The sequence below is a fragment of the Tachyglossus aculeatus genome, chromosome 3, assembly GCF_015852505.1.
Source record: "Tachyglossus aculeatus isolate mTacAcu1 chromosome 3, mTacAcu1.pri, whole genome shotgun sequence".
NCBI lineage: Eukaryota > Metazoa > Chordata > Mammalia > Monotremata > Tachyglossidae > Tachyglossus > Tachyglossus aculeatus.
The window spans coordinates 48296876-48318287 of NC_052068.1; positions in this window are offsets into that span (position 1 = coordinate 48296876).

Genomic DNA, 21412 nt, shown 5'->3' on the forward strand with positions numbered 1-21412 from the left:
GAACCAAGTGTGTTTACTGATGGAGTAGAACTGAGCAAACTATGAAGGAGGTGATCCTAGAATGAACTCCAGGATGCATGTCTAAGAATTAACTCAAGACGAACAAGAAAAAGAAACTTGAGAGGAAGGTATTGTAATCTTCCTTGCTGTCAGTCAACTGTGTTTCAGGGATGTGCTCTTCCTGTGACTCTTTCAACAGTTGTTCTGCCCTGATTCATTGGTACTGTCTCTTCTGCTGCTCTCTGCAGTGCAGGCCTCTTCTTCTCCCACTCCCCCAGACTCACCGCAAAAGGAGGAGGTGTCGGTTTCCTTCTCGCCCCCCAATGTCGCTTTCGCACTATCCCTCCTCCCCCTTCCCTTTCCTTCCCTTCCTTTGAAGCCCACATTATTCGCCTCTACCACCCCCTCCAGATTCTTGTAGCCGTCATCTACCGCCCTCCGGGCCCCACTTCCAACTTCTTTAACGACTTTGACCCCTTCCTCACATTCCTTCTCTCCTTCTCCATGCCCACTCTGATCCTCGGAGACTTCAATATCCACATGGATATCCCTAACGACTCCTCTGCCGCCCGCCTTCTATCTCTCCTTGACGCTGCCAACCTCTTCCTCCACCCCACCTCACCCACTCACCAACTTGGTCATACCCTCGACCTCATCATCTCCTACCGCTGCACTGTGTCCACCCTCACCAACTCTGTGATCCCTCTCTCTGATCATAATCTTCTCACCTGCCTCCTCACTCACACACCTTTCCCCCGTAAATCCGTATTACTCCCTCACAGAGATCTCCGCTCTCTGGACCCCACCCATCTTTCGGAGCGCCTCACACCCCACCTCGCCGCCCTCTCCTCTCTACCCAGTCTTGATGATCAGATTACTGCTCTCAACTCTACCCTTTCCACTCAGCTAGACTCGCTCGCTCCCCTTTCCCTTCGCCGCTCTCGCACCACTAACCCACAGCCCTGGATCACTGCCACTGTCCGCCTCCTTCGCTCTTATGCTCGAGCTGCCGAACGCTGCTGGCGAAAGTCTAAACACCATGCCAACCTCGTTCACTTCAAGTTTATCCTTTCCTGCCTTAACTCAGCCCTCTCTTCTGCCAGACAAAACTATTTCTCCTCCCTTATTGACACCCATGCCCATCACCCCCGCCAGCTCTTCCGTACATTCAACTCCCTTCTCAGGCCCCCGGTTCCTCCCCCTCCTCCTTCCCTCACCCCCAACGATCTGGCCTCCTACTTCATTAACAAAATTAAATCCATCAGGTCCGACCTCCCCAAAGTCTCTTCCCCCCTTTCTCCAACCCCCCGGCTCTCAACACTCTCTGCTACTCTCCCATCCTTCCCAGCGGTATCCTCAGAGGAACTCTCCTCCCTCCTCTCAAGTGCTACTCCGGCCACCTGTGCTTCTGACCCCATTCCCTCTCATCTTATGAAATCTCTCGCTCCATCCCTTCTCCCCTCCTTAACTTCCATCTTCAACCGCTCACTCTCCACTGGTTCCTTCCCCTCTGCCTTCAAACATGCCCATGTCTCTCCCATCCTAAAAAAACCCTCTCTTGACCCCACCTCACCTTCTAGTTATCGTCCCATATCGCTCCTACCATTCCTTTCCAAACTCCTTGAACGAGTTGTCTACACGCGCTGCCTAGAATTCCTCAACAACAACTCTCTCCTCGACCCCCTCCAGTCTGGCTTCCGTCCCCTTCATTCCACGGAAACTGCGCTCTCAAAGGTCACCAATGACCTCCTGCTTGCCAAATCCAACGGCTCATACTCTGTCCTAATCCTCCTCGACCTCTCAGCTGCCTTTGACACTGTGGACCACCCCCTTCTCCTCCACACGTTATCTGACCTTGGCTTCACAGACTCCGTCCTCTCCTGGTTCTCCTCTTATCTCTCCGGTCGTTCTTTCTCAGTCTCTTTTGCAGGCTCCTCCTCCCCCTCCCATCCTCTTACGGTGGGGGTTCCCCATGGTTCAGTGCTTGGTCCCCTTCTGTTCTCAATATACACTCACTCCCTTGGTGACCTCATTCGCTCCCACGGCTTCAATTATCATCTCTACGCTGATGACACACAGATCTACATCTCTGCCCCTGCTCTCTCCCCCTCCCTCCAGGCTCGCATCTCCTCCTGCCTTCAGGACATCTCCATCTGGATGTCCGCCCGCCACCTAAAGCTCAACATGTCGAAGACTGAGCTCCTTGTCTTCCCTCCCAAACCTTGTCCTCTCCCTGACTTTCCCATCTCTGTTGACGGCACTACCATCCTTCCCGTCTCACAAGCCCGCAACCTTGGTGTCATCCTCGACTCCGCTCTCTCATTCACCCCTCACATCCAAGCCGTCACCAAAACCTGCCGGTCTCAGATCCGCAACATTGCCAAGATCCGCCCTTTCCTCTCCATCCAAACTGCTACCCTGCTCATTCAAGCTCTCATCCTATCCCGTCTGGACTACTGCACTAGCCTTCTCTCTGATCTCCCATCCTCGTGTCTCTCTCCACTTCAATCCATACTTCATGCTGCTGCCCGGATTATCTTTGTCCAGAAACACTCTGGACATATTACTCCCCTCCTCAAAAACCTCCAATGGCTACCGATCAATCTGCGCATCAGGCAGAAACTCCTCACCCTGGGCTTCAAGGCTGTCCATCACCTCGCCCCCTCCTACCTCACCTCCCTTCTCTCCTTCTACTGCCCAGCCCGCACCCTCCGCTCCTCCACCACTAATCTCCTCACCGTACCTCGCTCTCGCCTGTCCCGCCATCGACCCCCGGCCCACGTCATCCCCCGGGCCTGGAATGCCCTCCCTCTGCCCATCCGCCAAGCTAGCTCTCTTCCTCCCTTCAAGGCCCTGCTGAGAGCTCACCTCCTCCAGGAGGCCTTCCCAGACTGAGCCCCTTCTTTCCTCTCCCCCTCGTCCCCCTCTCCATCCCCCCGTCTTACCTCCTTCCCTTCCCCACAGCACCTGTATATATGTATATATGGTTGTACATATTTATTACTCTATTTATTTATTTATTTATTTTACTTGTACATTTCTATCCTACTTATTTTATTTTGTTGGTATGTTTGGTTCTGTTCTCTGTCTCCCCCTTTTAGACTGTGAGCCCACTGTTGGGTAGGGACTGTCTCTATGTGATGCCAATTTGTACTTCCCAAGCGCTTAGTACAGTGCTCTGCACATAGTAAGCGCTCAATAAATACGATTGATTGATTGATTGATTGATTGGTAGAAGACCTGAAAGATTTGCTGGCCCAATGCCTCACTATGGTGAGTATAAGCCACAAGGATAACTTGATGTGTTTAACAAGTTAATAGGGTAACAAGCTAGAGAGTTAAATGATGAAAAACAAACAAAAAAAATCCTCAAGGCCTCTTAGAGATCAAGGAGTATTAATTCAATCATATTTACTGAGCACTTACTATGTGCAGAGTACTGTGCTAAGCACTTGGGAGAGTACAACATTAAACAGACATTCCCCGCCCACAACATGCTTATAGTCTAGAGGGTGAGACAGACATTAATATAAATAATTACTGATATGTACATAAGTTCTGTAGGGCTGGAAGAAGGGATGAATAAAGGTAGAAAGTCAGGACAATGTAGAAGGGAGTGGGAGAAGAGGAAATGGGGGTTTAGTCAGGGAAGACCTCTTGGAGGAGATTTGACTTCAGTAAGGCTTTGAAATGTGGGCAAGAGTAATTGTCTGTCGGATTTGAGGAGGGAGGGCATTGCAGGCCAGAGGGAGGACATGGGTGCAGGGTCAGCAGTGAAATAGACTAGAACAAGGTACAGTGAGAAGGAACCTTATCAAGAGGAGCAGAGTGTGCTAGCTGGGTTGTAGTAGGAGAGTAGCAAGGTGAGGTAGGAGGGGACAACCTGATTGAGTGCTCTAAAACTAATGACAAGGAATTTTTGTTTGAGGAGGTGGATGGGCAACCACGGGCTTGGGAGTCAGAGGCCATGGGTTCTCATCCCGGCTCTGCCACTTGTTTGCTGTGTGCCTTTAAATTTTATTTCTTCTAGACTGTGAGTCCACTGTTGGGTAGGGACTGTCTCTATATGTTGCCAACTTGTACTTCCCAAGAGCTTAGTACAGTGCTCTGCACACAGTAAGTGCTCAATAAATACGATTGATTGATTGTGTAACCCTGGGCAAGTCACTTAACTTCTCTGTGCCTCAGCTACCTCACCTGTAAAATGGGGATTAAAACTGTGAGTCCCACGTGGGACAACCTGATGACTTTATATTTACCCCACCACTTAGAACAGTGTTTGGCACATAGTAAGCACTTAACAAATACTATCATCATCATTCAATAGTATTTATTGAGCTCTTACTGTGTGCAGAGCACTGTACTAAGTGCTTGGAAAGTACAATTCAGCAACTGAGACAATCCCTACCCAGCAAGCTTACCGTCTGGAAGCGGGGAGACAAACAACAAAACAAAGCAAGACAAGTAGACAGGTGTCAATACAAATAAATAGAATTGTAGATATATACACATTATTAATAAAATACATAGAATTATAAATAAGTACATGTATATACACAAGTGCTGTGGAGCAGGGATGGGGGTAGAGCAGAGGTTGGAAATAGAGGGGATGGGGGGAGAGGAGGAGCAGAGGAAAAGAGGGGACTCGGTTTGGGAAGGCCTCCTGGAGGAGGTGAGCTTTCAGTAGGGCTTTGAAAGGGGGAACTTTGCTAATTTGGCAGATGTCAGAAGGGAGGGCATTCCAGGCCAGAGGTAGGACGTGGGCCAAGGGTCTACGGCGGGACAGAAGAAGATAGCCCCACCCCAAATTCAGCATTTATCTATGCTCCTTTTCTCCCATGTATGTCAACCCAGAAATCAGGACATAATTACTCAAATTGAAAGCACTCTTTACAACTGAAGGTATTTTTCCCTCTGATCATCCTCATCTCTCTTCCCCACAGTACAGTACTGCACCATAAATCAGCTTTGAGTAGAATCTATGTTTTCAACTTGTAATTACACCATACTGAAAGCACGGCTGAAAAGTAATTTACTTACTGCTAATTGCCCTTTAAGTATAATGGCAGTATTTTTTAAGTTGATGGTACATCGCACTGCATTGGGTTATGTGAAATCTTCCTAACCTCATATAATACAACACGAGCTAAAAATAGCACTGCAATATGAAATTTGGGGGGCCCACCAGTTGTTTGAAGACATCTTTTCCCAAACAGGTGGAATTGAGCAGGCAACCCGCTAAACGTGGTTTTAATTCCGCTTCACTGAATTGTTTCATTAGGGTTCTATGATGACTTGATAGATGCTGTGTTGTTTTGAGAGCCCATGGACTTGGATCTGGCAGGTAAAATACCATTGATGTAATTGGATAGCAGAACATAACTTCTTTCCTTTTTTTTGTTAAAGCAAAACCTGGAGGGCAACAACAAGAAAAAGAGAATACTTGATGGTGATGATGGATGCTTAACACGATTTTTACAGAGCTCTGCACTGCAGCATATGGTTGCTTAACAAGAGCTTTTAAATAATGATGGATTCAGTCACCCATTAGTAATACACCATTCTCAAAGTGTCATGTAATGGCTGTATGATCCTCTGGAGCATACAGAGGTTCAATTGGATGCTCCTTAAGGACAGGGACCATGTTGACTACCACTTTTAAATCATTAAGCATTGCCTGGCAAGTTCTACAGTACTCCCATGGAATTATTATTAACACCTTGCTTTGCCATATCAGCCACAAAAATGTTTACAAGGAGAAAATGAAAAACAATGGTTATTTCTCAATGGAATTAGACAGGTCTACCCAAGGCAGATATGTGGATAATTCAGAAAAGTTTACTGAAGTAAACATGTGTTTAGTTTATTCCTGGGAAAATTTAGGCCTAAAAGGAAACCTCTCCCATTCAGCATATATAAATGCTTATTAATTAGCAATAGGAAAAACATTTAGAGAGTAGTGATATGTGGAAAGAATTTACTTTCTGAAGACCAAAGTTCAAAAGTAACTCCTCTGTTAGGAAGGTGATATTCTTTGTTATACTGATAAAAATCACAAATCTTTTCTCTTCTAGAAAACAAAAATCTTATATTCATAGCAAGCCAATGTCTTTGGTTAGTGTTTTAGTCCTCCATGGAAGATATAGCCTCTTAATTATAGTTGTCTTAGCTTATTCCTTCATAGTTATTTTCTCTAATTATTTATCCTTTTAAAAAGAGTAGCTGCGTTTACTACCTGGCCCATTACCCAGTAAGGGTACTTCAGAGGGCTATGTGAAAGATGACAAGAGATCTTGAGTGTATATATTGAACCTGAGGCACACATTATCATACTTTGTTTGCTTTTGTTAACTCCTTGGTGTAAGGACAGCTCTTGTAGTGCACTTCAAAGGTGCAAAGGGCCAGGAAGCCTCCTAGATCCTGTAGCATATGCACAAACACATTCCCGGATGGATGGTAATGAAAAACAGCCACTTTGAGACACAGATTTTCTGAGGTCAAAAATAGGTGAAGACTTGGGAGTAATGTGTTGTTATAGATCCCTTATCCCTGTGATCTCTTCGCCTCAAATCATTCCTTTCTTGGTGCCTCTGGGGCCAGTAAATTCATTCAATCGTATTTATTGAGTGCTTACTGTGTGCAGAACACTGTACTAAGCACCTGGGAAGTACAAGTTGGCAACATATAGAGACGGTCCCTACCCAACAATGGGCTCACAGCATGATGAGCATAGAAGTGCAGGTTTTCCCTGTCGGGGAAATTTTCTCCCAGGGAGAATTTGTATTGCTTATCATAGAACAGCCAGAATCCAGCTCATTTTTTATGGTACTTTTAAAATGCTTACTATGTGGCATATACTGGTCTAAGAGCTGGGCTAGATACAGGTAAATCAGGCTGGCTATAGTCTCTGCTCCACATTAGGGTCACAGTCAAGTAGGAGAGGGAACAGGTATTGAATCTTTATTTTGCAGCTGAGAAAACCAAGGCACAGAGAAATTAAATGACTTGCCCAAAGTCATATAGCAAACAAGTGATAGAGCTGGAGCTGGATTGAGAACCCAGGTTCCCTGTGCTCCCAGGCCCATGCTTTATCCACTGGGCCATGCTGCTTCCTACTGTACACCTTTGCCATTACTGATGGCTCCAAAACAGAGCTACCAGAGGAAACATCAAGGATATAGAAAGAGAAGAGTTAGAGTTGTTATTTGATTCATCCCAGAACGCTTGTGGGTGGTAAGGAGGACCACCATCACATGGTTTCTCCAAGTATCCTGTTGTCACAGTCAGAAGCACAGTGCTGGGGAGAATTAGCTAATTAGCTGACCCAGTAATGGAAGTGTCTATGGTTCTCAATGAAATAAACATCCATTTCCTTTTCTCTGATAAAGAAAACCAGGGATTGGAAAATGTGCCATTAATCTAATGAAATACATGAAGATGAATGTCTAATTTCAAATTCTAAATTGACCATTAAAGAAATATATGATTTCTTATCAATTTAATTTTGCACTGAAGGGCAAAAATACATGGTAATGATCATTCTTCCATGTTTATGCTGTAGATTTAATTAGATTTTCATTCTGCCAGGCTCCCACAGGGTGTCCCAATTTGGTGCCTGCTTTGAGGAGACAGAATAGAATAGATTGGGAAGTATTTCTTGGTTGGTACAGTGGAGAAGAGAAACTCCTTTGATTTTGTCGACCATAAAATCTTCTTTTAATTGCATTTCTGCCCATTTCTATATTGATGGGAAGACTCATTAGGCTGAATAAATGTTCTGCATGATTAAAAAACTGATGAAAATATCTCCCTCCCTTAGATTATGAGCCCCTGAGGGTCAAGGACAGTCTAACCTGATTATCTTGTATTTGATTATCTTGCTTAGTGTAGTACTTGGTACACTCTATGTGTTTAACATTCATTATTATATTATTATCATTATTATTGTTTTTGCTACATGGGGCAGAATTCCTGAGGATTTTCAGCCCAGAAGTACAATAAACTGAAAACAATAAAATGAGCAATTAAAGTATCTGTTGGCTTGAAGGGAAAGCAAGAGAAGGTTGTCTCGTAGGTGGCTAGTGACAACATAAATGGCACCGAGTGAAAGTAACAAGACACCCAATATTAGGTCAAAATAAATAATAGATGTGATTCAGTAAATGGGAGTGAGGAGACCCAAGAAGAAACTGTGGCAGATTGGAATGGGTGACAGAGCACCCATTATTAAAAGGTTTTCAGGTTTTCAAAGCCATAGGGAAAAAAAATGGGTATTTATCCAAAATAGATTCAAAAGCAAGCAAACAGAATGGGCATGAAAGAAAGGTATTTTAGTTATCATTCTATGGAGCTTCAGTTGCTCTGGGTGACCTAAGATTGCGGCTGTCAAGTCTCTGAAGGGCAAGAAACTGCATGAGTTTGCCTGGGAAGGGCAGAAATGGGGGAAAGGGAAGAGAAGGGAGGACACTGGATGGTGACAATGGATGCGACCCAAAACGGGGGCTTTCTATAAAGATACTCCAGTCTCTGAAAGCAATGTTTTGTGGACTGTGCCATATAATTCTGACTGTTCTGTGAGGAGATGAAGACCCAGTGGAATGGAAGATAAAATTTTGGGAATATGAAAGAACACAGAGAAAAAGTAAACCTGGACTTTGGAATTCAGATTTACAAAAAGTCAGAAATCTGAGGGCTAGCTCAGCTGAGGGGAAGTGGCAGTGGTTCCTCACAAACAGATGAGTGGAATAAAGACAGACATGGCCTGGAACTCTCTTTGGGAGAACCTCTCCTGGAACACCCTCCCACTTCCTATCCCACAGATCATCATTCTCCCCACCTTCAAAGTTTATTCCAATCCCATCTTCTCCAAGACATCTTTCCCAAGGAAGCTTTCATTTCTTCTGCTCCGTCTCCCTTTCTGTGTCACCCATAGCACTTATTTACATATCCATAATTTATTTGAGTACAGTAATGTCTGTCTCCTCCTCTAGAGTCTAAGGTCCTTGTGGACAGGGTCCTTTTGTCTACCAACTCATACTGTACTCTCCAAGTGCATAGTAAAATGCTCTGCACCCAGTAAGCACACAAAAAATGCAATTGATTGATTGATTAACTGTGTGCATTCTGGGAGACCCATGGAAGTTGCTCCCATATATCATGTACTCCCCACAGCACTGCATTTTAGACTTTGATTTGAACCGAGTTCCAGTTTACCATCACATAATGCCACTGAAGCAGCATGGCTCAGGGGAAAGAGCACGGGCTTTGGAGTCAGAGGTCATGGGTTCAAACCCCGGCTCTGCCAATTGTCAGCTGTGTGACTTTGGGCAAGTCACTTAACTTTTCTGTGCCTCAGTTACCTCATCTGTAAAATGGGGATTAAGACTGTGAGCCCCCGGTGGGACAACCTGATCACCTTGTAAACCCTCCCTGTGCTCAGAACAGTGCTTTGCATATAGTAAGTACTTAATAAATGCCATTATTATTATTATTATTATTATTATTAGCCACCCAATTTATTTTAGCTTTTCTGCTTTAAAGCACTCAATCACCTTGCCCCCACCTACCTTGCCTTGCTACACTCCTACTGCAACCCAGCTTGCACACTTCACTCCTCTAATACCAACCTAAACATGCTTTGTTTTGTTGTCTGTCTCCCCCTTCTAGAATGTGAGCCTGTTGTTCTATAGGGACCGTCTCTATATGTTGCTGACTTGTACTTCCCAAGCAATTAGTACAGTGCTCTGCACACAGTAAGCGCTCAATAAACACAATTGAATGAATGAATGCTAGACCTAGATCTTGCCGCCGACCACCTGTATACATGTTTTGTTTTGTTGTCTGTCTCCCCCTTCTAGACTCTGAGCCCGTTGTTGCATGGGGACAGTCTCTAAATTCATTCATTCAGTCGTATTTATTGAGCACTTACTGTGTGCAGAGCACTGTACTAAGCGCTTGGGAAGTACAAGTTGTTGCTGACTTGTACTTCCCAAGTGCTTAGTACAGTGCTCTGCACACAGTAAGTGCTCAATATATACAATTGAATGAATGAATCTCTCACCAACGTCCTGCCTCTGGCAGGGAATGCCCACTGTCTCCATAGCTGACAATTACTTTCCATACCTCTAGAGCCTTAATGAAGGCACATCTCCTCCAAAAGGCCTTCCCTGACTAGGCCCTCTTTTCCTTTCCTCCATTCCCTTCTACATCACTCTTTCTCCCTTGCATTTACTCAGTCATATTTACTGAGCACTCACTGTGTGCAGAGCACTGTACTAAGTGCTTGGGAGAGTACAGCAATAAACAGTCACATTCCCTCCCCACAACAAGCTTACAGTCTAGAGGCGGGGAAAATAGATGTCAATATAAATAAATGAAATGACTGATTTGAACATAAGTGCTGTGGGTTGGGACGGGGGAAGAGCAAAGGGAGCAAGTCAGGGAGATGCAGAGGAGAGTGGGAGAAGAGGAAAAGTGGGGTTTATCTGGAAAGGCCTCTTGGAGGAAATCATTCACCCTCCTAAGCCCACAACACTTATGTACATATCTGTAATTTATTTATATTAATGTCTGTCTCCCCCTCTAAACAATATGCTCAGTGTGGGCAGGGAATGTGTCTCATATTGATATGCTGTACTCTCCCAAGTGCTTATTACAGTGCTCTGCACACAATAAGTGCTCAATAACTATGATTGATTGCAACCCTTTAATAGAAGTATTGTTCTTTTTCATCATTCAAAACCAGCTCCCCAATTATTTTAAATTATTTCAGCTTTCTTTGTACACTTCAGAATGACCAAATGAACTCCCCATAGTGTGCCCCAGGAATGTTAGAGCATTAAATCATGCGGTGAGGAAAAAAGATGTTAAGAACCAAATGAAAGACAGCACTTTGATCTCTTAGTATTGTTTCAAATCCTCACATTGACAGAAACCATGTAAATCTTTTATGTAATGTTCTCAGATTATTTATATGCCTCTAGCAATCTTCAGAATGTTACTCAACTTTTACCCAAACACTGTTGTAGTCAGAAGGATAAAAGATTTTATTTTTAAAGACAATTTCAGAGTGTTGACTGACAAAACTAATTATCTGCTGGAGGAGAATCTGTGAGAGTGAAACAAGACTGTCAGTGTTGAGAAGAAAAATAAGGCAATTGAGTATTTTTATTCTCTGAACATCTCAAGCCTCAAAACAATCAAATGAACAATCTATAGGAAGTCATTTATCAAAAGGCAATGTTCTTCACCCAATCTCAAACTCTTGGAAGGTATACTTATTTATATTCCACATGCTGTAGAAATCTTATTTTCAAGAACAAAAATGAACTTACTGAGAGGTAACATCAAGCATGTAATAACAAAAGTCTACTTGACCAGCTAGTACTTTTTATAAAAGGAAAGTTATTTCTTGCACCAAATTTGCACAATGTTTTATACCAGATGACACTTTACTCTGGTGTAAAACATCTTCAGTGAGAATAATGTAGAGACAAACACCAGAATCCCTATTTTACACTTAGGCCTCTGTTTCCTCATCTGTAAAATAGGGATTCTGTTCTCCCTTTTCCTTAGGCTGTGATTCCCATGTGGGACAGGGATTATGTCTGATCTAACTGTATTATAACTAATACTGACAACAGTAACAATGATAATAATGATGGTATTTGTTAAGTGCTTACTATGTGCCAAACACTGTTCTAAGCACTGGGGTAGATACAAGGTAATCAGGGTGTCCCACGTGGGGCTCACAGTCTTAATCTCCATTTTACATTTGAGGTAACTGAGGCACAGAGAAGTGGTTTGCCCAAGGACACAAAACAGACAAGTGGCAGAGCAGGGAATAGAACCCACGTTCTCTGACTCCCAAGCCCTGGGCCTTTTCTCTAAGTCATGCTGCTTCTCTACCCCAGTTCTTAGTATAGTTCTAGTCAAATAGTAAGTGCTTAACTAATTCCACACCTATTCTTCTGGAGAAAGACTAATCCCTTCCAGATTTGAATTTTAAGATTTAGGTTCTAACATCTGTCCCTTTCCTGCTCCTTCCAACCCTTCCAGTCCTTGGTACATGGGAATCCCAGAGGGATTGCCCATTCTCCAATAAGGAATTCCTAATGACCACCAGATCTAACCTTTTCATGGTGATTTGGGGAGCCAGATGTTTCTTGTATCCATTTCCAATAGGGCCGCAGTATCCAACTGAATGTCAGATGCTAAAATCATGCATAAGGGGAGAGGAGAGAGAAAAAGCCGTCCAAAATAAGCAGTTAACCACCACTCTGAACCCCTAGATTCAAACACAAATCCCTTCAGGTTCCATCCAAAGGGTGAATGAAACTAGTGGTCAAATGTACTTAGGTTTAAAGCTGTTGTTATTGAATATAAACAAACCACCTGACTTTATCCTCTCCAATCAAGTTGACAGTAACCTCAAATTCTACATTTTAACTTTGTTTTTCACCCTGAATCAGGGAGAAGTATGTCGGCATGATTCATGTAAGCCGACATTTCTCAGGGCAGAATGAATTCAGCCCTCAAATCCCCAAATTATCTTGGTATTCAGGGAATCAAATCCCTCCATTTCATTAGGCCAGATCCGCCCTTGGCTGAGTTCACACTAACCTTTTGCCCTACCCTGATCCCATCCTGAAAATGCCTGGGAAACACCAGCTGTCAGTCTGCTATTACTTTCAAAGAAAACTTGACTTTGAGATTAGTGGAAAGAACAAAGGCCCAGAAGTCAGAGATCCTGGATTTGAATAGTAGCTCTGTCACTTGCTTGCTGTGTGAACTTAGGGAAGTCATTTAACTTCTCTGGGCCTTAATTTTTTCATCTGCAAAGGGTTCTCTCTCCTACTTAACAATGAGCCCCATGTGAGTCAGGGGCTATGTATGACATGATTATTTTGTATATATCCCAGAACTTAGCATATAACAAGTGCTTAACAAATACCTTATCATTAATTACTACTGCACTCAGCCTGTCTTAGACCCATTCACCTTCTCTTCCAGAGAAAGTTATCTTTCTTGCACAGTGAATAGAACATTGTTTTGGCTTTTAGCAGATACTTGCTTACATTCTGAGGGAAAAGCAGGCCAGGATAATTAAGACTTTTGTTCTGGTTTACAACATTGTTTTAGCTGTTGGCCTAAATGTGGGCTTTCAGGCCTATGATATTGAGTACAAGTAAATAGTTTGATCTTTCTTTCTAAAACATCCCCAAGCCTGAACCCAGTGTGTTTAGATGGTGGTAACCTCCAAATTTTTCCATAAGCTGTCCTTCATTCTGGTCACAAAGAAATGGTATTTATTGGATAAGTTTCTATCTCAATCAAATTTTTCAGATTTCCCAGAAAGGTTGGCATTTGAGTTAGCTTTCAAAGGCATGTAGATACAGTTTCATTTCAAAATAAATGACATGCCAAAACTTCAAAGCCCTATACAAAGGCCATAACTCCTAAATTCATTCATTCAATTGTATTTATTGAGTGCATACTGAGTGCAGAGCACTGTACCAAGTGCTTATGACTCCCAGCCCCACAGTGCTTATATGTAATATATTTATACTAATGTCTTTCTCCCCTTCTAGACTGCAAGTTCACTGTGGTCAGGGAATGTGTCTGTTACATTGTATTCTCCCAAGCACTTAGTACAGTGCTCTACACAGAGTAAGTACTCAATAAATGTAGCTGACTGACAAATGAAATAATTAGCTTCTTATTCAGTACAGTAATAAACAGTTCCCAGATCCAGCACCCTCAAGCCTCGGCACTGACACCAAATGGCAAATTGTCTGCCCCACCAGTGTCTATTTAGGAAATGATGCCTTCACCGATAATCACCTATATATCACAGTCAATTTCAGTTCACTGACACCATTTCTATATTTCCTACATCTTCAACATTATGGTGTCTCTGTGCTCCTGTCCTCACTTCAAATCCTTGATGTTTCAGAGTCAGGGGTACTCATGGGCACCTAAGACAGTGGAGTGAGCCACTCATAGCTGTTAACATTTGATATTGAGTTCAGGAGCAAAAAGAGAGCAGGAATTGTAGGGGCCAATGGGTCTGGATTCAGTGAGCAAAGGAGGCAAAAATCCAGCATTTTTGGTGTGTTCAGCCTTGAATGAAATTCTCAGGTGTTGTCTGAGACCTTAGATTAGTGAGGCTGAGTCTCCGGTTCAAAAAACCTGCTGCTCCTGTTGGCCCCAGGATATTGGCACCTATGAGGCTAAATCCTGCACTGTGCCCTTCCCCTGACCTCTGTGAATGAAGATGACATTCAAAAATAGACTACAGATCTTTGCCCTGGGCTCTATTTACATGAATAAGGGATGGGGTGACCTTCTATTCTATTGCTACCTCAGTAGAATGGCAGTCTGAATCCTCTAACCTTCAGGGCCTGAGGAAAGATCCACAGACTCTACTGAACTTTTGCCCAAGCGTGCTTCTAGGACAGAGGGATTAAGTGTGTTCGTAGGTCTATGCCCAAAAACTTGGAATAATTTCAGTTGAGAATCTGGGGATGAGTTTGTCCTCAGAGTTATAAAACTTTGAGTGAGAAGCGTCTAAATATGGACCTGAGCGATGCTCAGAACCAAGAGAAAATATAATACAAAGTACCAAACAACAACTGGAAGGAAATAACATTAATGTCCTCAGGAAGGCAGGGAAAACAAACCATATGAGAAATGGCCTGTGTTGCAGTTATATGCTGTGCACTGAATGGACAGCATTGGTATTAACTGGTTTGTGTTGACAGATATTAGAAATATAAAAAATTGAAATATGTTATGTCCAGGATAGTACATAACAAGTTAAACATTATTAAATGAAGCTTATATATAATGTCAACTCAGAACTGTTCTCTTCGCTCTTTACCCAGTCAACACTTTAGCTCATCCTCCAAGCAGCACCTCTGGTTTTCAGTACCTTTTCTCAGTCTCTGAACTGTTATCATGGTGGTGCTATATGTTCAGCTTTCCTGGCCATGGGAAGCCCTGCTGAGTAGCTATTACTAAATATACAATTGTCCAAGACAGCAAAATACATTTCAGGGCTGTCCTGTCTGATGCACAATATCTGATCACCATAGGCCTACAAGGCAATAGTAGTGTGGGAAAATAATCACTGGGATTTTGAAAACCCTGAATTTCAGTTTTTTCATTAGGCTGACCAAGCAACTGAGTCCCTCTTCAAAGCAGGTCCACTGATTCATGGCTCTGGGTTGCAGAGCACATTTCCCATAAAGTTGGGTTGGAGTTGAACTTTCTATTCTCCTTGTGCAGCTGGAAACACAAATTGGAATTTGAAACATGAAAATTATCTCCAAAATGATTCCCCTCCTTAACAGACCCTACCTATGTGACCACTTGCATTTTTCCAGGAAGGTCTAGAATTAATGACACCCTTAGTGTCTCTGATACCTGAACAGCATGCTCATGTTTCAGGGCTTTCCAAAGAAATGGTTAATGTCAGGAATTCACCATTCTCCTAAAGGATCCTGAACAGCTTTATGCAGACTATATTTGCTAGCTCTATAGCTTTCAATAGAAATCTATTTTAATGTGCTGGTGTTTTATTAGGATTAACTTGTTTCACCTTTTATGGATTTTTTTAAGTCAATACAGTAATAAACAATTCCTTTGCCAGCATAGTTCTGTTTGGCAATACTTCAGGGTTTTTTTTCTTTATTTTGTAGGATATTTGTTAAGCACTTACTATGTGCCTGGCACTGTACTAAGCACTGGAGTAGATACAAGATAATCAGAGTGGACCCAATCCCTGTTCCACACAGGGCTCATAGTCTTAATTCCCATTTTACAGATGAGGTAACTGAGGCACAGATAAGTTAAGTGACTTGCCTAAAGTCACATAACTGACCAGTGATAGAGCTGGGATTAGAACTTAAGTCCTCTGTCTCCCAGGCACATACTCTTTCCTCTAGGCTATGTTGCTTCTCTTTTTCTTAATCAAGAGTAAAATCTCACCCTCAAGGGATAAAGTTTAAATTGGGCTTTTCTTAAATAGATTTATTCACATAAATGCAATTATTGATTTTGTGGACTTTTTTTAAAAGAATTGTCTTACAAAACTAATTTGGACACTGCAAATATTTTAAAAATTTAATCAACCTACACAGGATTTTAACATTTACAATGTTTCAGAGTCAGACAATTAACTGCAGTGGGACCCCAGTGTCCAGAGGTCTTGGGTGGGAACAAACAACGTATCAGAGAGGAGAGCTGAGAATAATGACATATTGTTTGAAATATATGCCCTGTTCATATTTGTAGTTATTTATGTTTTTCTTATTAATCACCAAAACTTGACTCAAATGAAGCATAGAGGGATTTTAAAAAATTATTCAAAGTTGCAAAGCAAATTCTTCTAACTACAGATTTGGCACAGTGTTATGGATTAACAGTGTTTGGGAAGAAAACTGAAGTTACAAACCATCCCTAAACCCAATCCCTGAAAACTCTATACGCATCCAAAATTTTTTGTCAGCCGCACAGCATTCAATGCTGTCAATACTTTTTGTTATTTTGGCCTTAAATTATCCAGTAATGCGAAGAGAGAACCCTGGGGAGATTGTGACGATCTGTAACTAAGGACTGTTTGATTGGGGCATTCAAGGGTTAACTTACTCGTCTTGATATTCTCATTTTGGTTTATTTATTCTTGCCATTGTTTGCAAGCCATTGTTACTATTGTCTTTATCTGTCTAACTCCAGCTAAAGTGTGAGCCCAAATCTATGCCTGAGCTTAGCAAAGTGCTTGGCAAATAGTAAGTGCTTAATTAGTAACATAGCTCAGTAGTCAGAGAACCGGGAGAGTACAATTAAAACCAAATGAATGGTCTCTGACTTTGAGCAATTTATAACGATTAAAAGATTGACAAAGTGTAGGGCAGAAAGGTCTATAAATTAATTGTGATATCCACTGTGATGGCTGTGAGGCCTGGAAATCCTACAAAAGGCATGCCCTGCCCTGGAGCAATTTCTCCAGCATCATTCTGAACAGCAAATGGCCAAATTTGATGATCAGCACTAAAGTGCTTAACTTCATGTTTCTTAGCCCGGCAAGTTGCATTGCCTTTCTGAACTGGCCCCACTGAGCACGGGTATTATAATTACCCCTTGAGAAAGAAGAGTGAGGTATAGAAACAAACAGCACATCAGGCATGATAATAAATAGCATCAGCTATTGCAGGATTTCCAATAGTGCCCATAAAGTGTGTTTGAATTGTCACTGTAAACAGCACCACCCTCCTTCCTGCTTCACAAGCTCATAGCCTTGGCATTGTTGTGATCGGGTTTGTCTGATATCCATTTTGTTTTCCCATCCCTTCCTCCCATCCCTTTGTACACCCTTCTTCACAGAAGAAGAATGCCCGCAAAAACTTCCCGCCACAAAACCTGCCTAACCAAGGCCTCCCCCACCCTGACCTGCCTGACAAAAGCCATCCCTGTTGTCCACTAGCGGACTTGACATGACTGACTCCATTTTGTGCAGGCTAAGAGAACAACTCCTTTTTGTTCTGTCTGCAACAGATGCCTTCAAGGCCATTAAACAAGTAACACTTATCTGTGTAAGGTCGTAGGTCAGATGACATCCTGACAAGACAGTGACAACAGAAGATAACAGAATTTACACCTATTTATACAAGGCCATATGGCAGATAACAACCTTTACAAGGCAGTAAAAACAGAGAATTTACAGCATCCTTTTGTCCTAATTGGATTCCTGAAATTCCTAAATGCTCCCTCCCATGTTGCTGTAACTGAATAAAAGACGCAGTGAGAATGGGATCAGGGCTGCTTGATCTGGGTCCCTGGCCCCTTGCAGCCGCGCGCTAATAAAATCCACTTCTAAATTTCTACTTGGGTCTCACTCGCTGATTCTCGGCACAACATTTGGAGGCCCCAGCGAGATTGCACGGTGTCCTGTGTCACCGTGGAGACCCAACCTGGGAGGACCTCGGCCTCGGGGGAAGGAGACCATTCTGCTCTGACTTCTAGGGGGGCCGGCCCCTGAGACGTTCCAGGGCCCCGGAACTCAAGGCTGAGAGGTCTAAACTGTCCCCTGACGCCGACTGATCCTCATTTCGGCCTGGTGGATCCTGGGATCGGCAACGATCAACTACTTCCGGAGGTAACCTGGTTTCTGTTTTCTGGAGGGAACGAGTGCCGGACGCGGCAGTTAGCGCTTTGCGCCTCGATTCCCCGGGCACCCCAAGACGTTGGGTCACTGCCCGATTCTGGTTCTGGTTCTGGTTCCGCGGTTGTCTGTGATTCTGTTCTATATGTGGAAGCGTTGCCTTTGGGAAATTCTGTTTTACGATCCTCTGTCTGAAACCTCCTTGCTCACAGACTGCCAGGCAGGTTTCCACCTGGATCGGGGACGAATATCGTCAGGGCAACTTCTCCAATGTCTACTGGAAGGATGTGTTCACCTCCAGGTTGTTGTTTGTTTGTGTCTCTGTGTTGTATGAATGGGAGGTTCAGCCAGCGCGCCAGAAACGCCTTTGAACTGTATGCACAGTCACTTTAAAAAAGGATACCGGGATGGGTATGATTATGGGATTACCCTAAAGAAACAGAAGCTCATTCTATTTTGCATGAATGAGTGGCCCACCTTCGGGGTGGGGTGGCCCCCTCAGGGTAGTTTTGATAAGCAAATTGTAAACAAGGTTTGGAGAATTGTGACTGGGACCCCTGGCCACCCCGATCAGTTCCCCTATATTGACGTTTGGCTGGACCTCATTACCCACCCCCCTCCCTGGTTGAAAAACTGCTCCCTGAAAAGGGGCATCGGAGTTCTTTTTGCCCAACCTAAAAAAGGGCCCCCTTCCAGGGACACCCCCCCAAAAAGTCCTCCAGGAGTCCTAGGAGGATGATCTTCCCCCTCCTTGTAACCCGGGCGCCCTTCGGGACGTCCCGCAGTTTGAGAGCCCGCCCTGGACTCTCAGAGAGAGTCGAGTGGCATAGGCCCCATTAAAGGTACCCAGATTCGAGTATTGGGATGGACCTCCAAAATATGGACGGGGGAGGTTACTTATCGTTGTACGTGTTTCCATAAGCGCTTAGTACCATGGTCAGTGCACGGTTAAAGTTCTCTAGATACTAGAAAGTGACGGGAGTGTCTGTTTGACTTGAGGAAATGAAGGTGGGAAAAGGAAAAATCTCAGTCAAAACCGAGTGGTGGGAAGTCCCTCCCGGAAATTCCGGAAGGCAGTCCGATGAACTTTCAAAGTATAAGAGAAAAGAGAATAAATTAATTATAAAAATTATTATTAAATAATTACATATTACTGCCTAACTTGGGCTGGCGCCCACCTCGGAGGGAACGTCTTCTGGCCAAAGTACGGATCCTCCGAGGACTGGGTTTGCCAAGAATTGAACATCTATGTAATTATGAGGGAACCCCGGAATGATGGGGAATTTGTGTATGCCGCAGTCTGGCGGCTGTCGGTGGGTAAATTTGTGCTGAAGGAAATAGATGAGAAGAAAGATAGAGGGGGAAGAAAGAGAAAAACCGGCACACCAAAGTGATGTTGCAGACTCCAAAACAACAGGAAAAGCAAAGAAAGATTATGATATAAATCGTGCAGATGGTGGCAAAGTTGATCATGACTTGTTACACTTGCGGCCGGCAGGGGCATATGAAAAGAGAGTGTCCTCAGCGGGAAAAAGAAAAGAGTTCTAGGTACATGAAGGAAAAGGGAAGGTAAAAAAATTGCAGTTGAAGGAAATTGTCTGCTCAGGCATCTACACCCTGCGAAGCAGGTGTCCCATAAGGGGGGAATGAGGGGTGGAGAGATTGCCTCTGAAGGAAATTGTATGTGTATGAAGGTTAGAGTAAGTGTGTGTGAAGGAGAAAGAGAAGGGACAGGAGATAATTTTAGTAATTCCTTCGTGGAGGGGGAAGACTAGGGGGATCAGGAGCCCATAGAACAAGCCCACCCTGAGCCCTTGACAAATTTGAAGGTGGACAGAGAAAAACAAGATTAACAATGTTATATCTTTGATAGGCCCGGGCGCTACCCGATCGTCTCTAACCAGACTGCCGATCGAGGCCAGAATCGAGAGGGAAATCATTAGGATCTCGGGGGTGCAGAGGGAGAACTTCCCGGTCCCTGTTACAGAGACCTTAGAACTAGAATACCTAGGGTCAAACTTCTCAGGAAAATTCCTGATCATACCCGAACCCGGGGTAAACTTGTTGGGAGGGCTCTTAACCTCGGCGGGAAAAACCATTAAAAATAAGGAGATTTACACCTTTACTAGACGCAGTCTGGATGCCGGCCTGGGTGGCCAGCATTCATCACCCCAGGCACCAGCACAGGGACTCACCCGAGGCCACTGGCAATCAGGCGGCGGATGAGGCTGCCCGAGAGGCGGCAAAGTCCCCTCCCGGCGTTGCCCCCTTATGCCCAGTTTTTGACCCTAATGATACCCCGGCCCCTCACTACTCCCCCTCGGATGATTCCTTCGCAAAACAAAAAGGGGGGACTAGAGACGGGTCAGGGTGGTGGGTCCTTCCAGAGGGAAGAATTCTTGTCCCTGAGGCAGTAGGGAGAGAATGGATCACGCAGTTACACCAGATCACCCATCTGGGGGCACGAAAGATGGGCTTGTTGTTGAGAGATAGGTACTTTATCCCACACTTGGACAACCTCTTAGTTAGCATAACCACCCGGTGTGGAACATGTGCACGGGTAAACGCAAAACAGGGGAAGGCTGCCACCCCAGGAGTCAGAGTGCGGGGATTGCAGCCAGGAGAAAACTGGGAGGTAGACTTTACGGAGATGAAACCCCCCGCGGCAGGCTATCGATACCTCCTGGTATTTGTTGACACTTTTTCAGGGTGGGTAGAAGCTTTCCCAGTTAAACACGAAACAGCCATGGTAGTGGTGAAAAAGATTCTAAATGAACTTCTCCCGCAATTTGGTCTCCCACTGGGACTCGGGTCTGAAAATGGTCCAGCAGTCATAGCCAAAGTGTCCCAAGGCATAGCCAAAGCTTTAGGAATAGAATGGAAATTACACTGTGCCTATCAACCACAGAGTTCAGGTCAGGTAGAAAGGACCAACCGAACTCTTAAGGAATTCCTCACCAAACTGGTCCTTGAAACTCAGGAAAATTGGGTAATGCTCCTCCCACTGGCCCTACTCCGAAGCCGATGTACCCCCAATAAGTCGGGTCTCGCACCTTTTGAGATTCTGTTTGGTAGACCCCCGCCAATCCTCCCTCTAATCAGGGAGGAACTCAGGGTGGACGCTACTAATTTTTCCTTAATTAAGTTCCGGCAGGGTCTCCAGAAAACACAGGGAACACTCCTGAAATCTGTCCGAAACGCCCTGCCAGTTCCCACCTCTGCACCCGCACACGCCTTCCAACCCGGGGA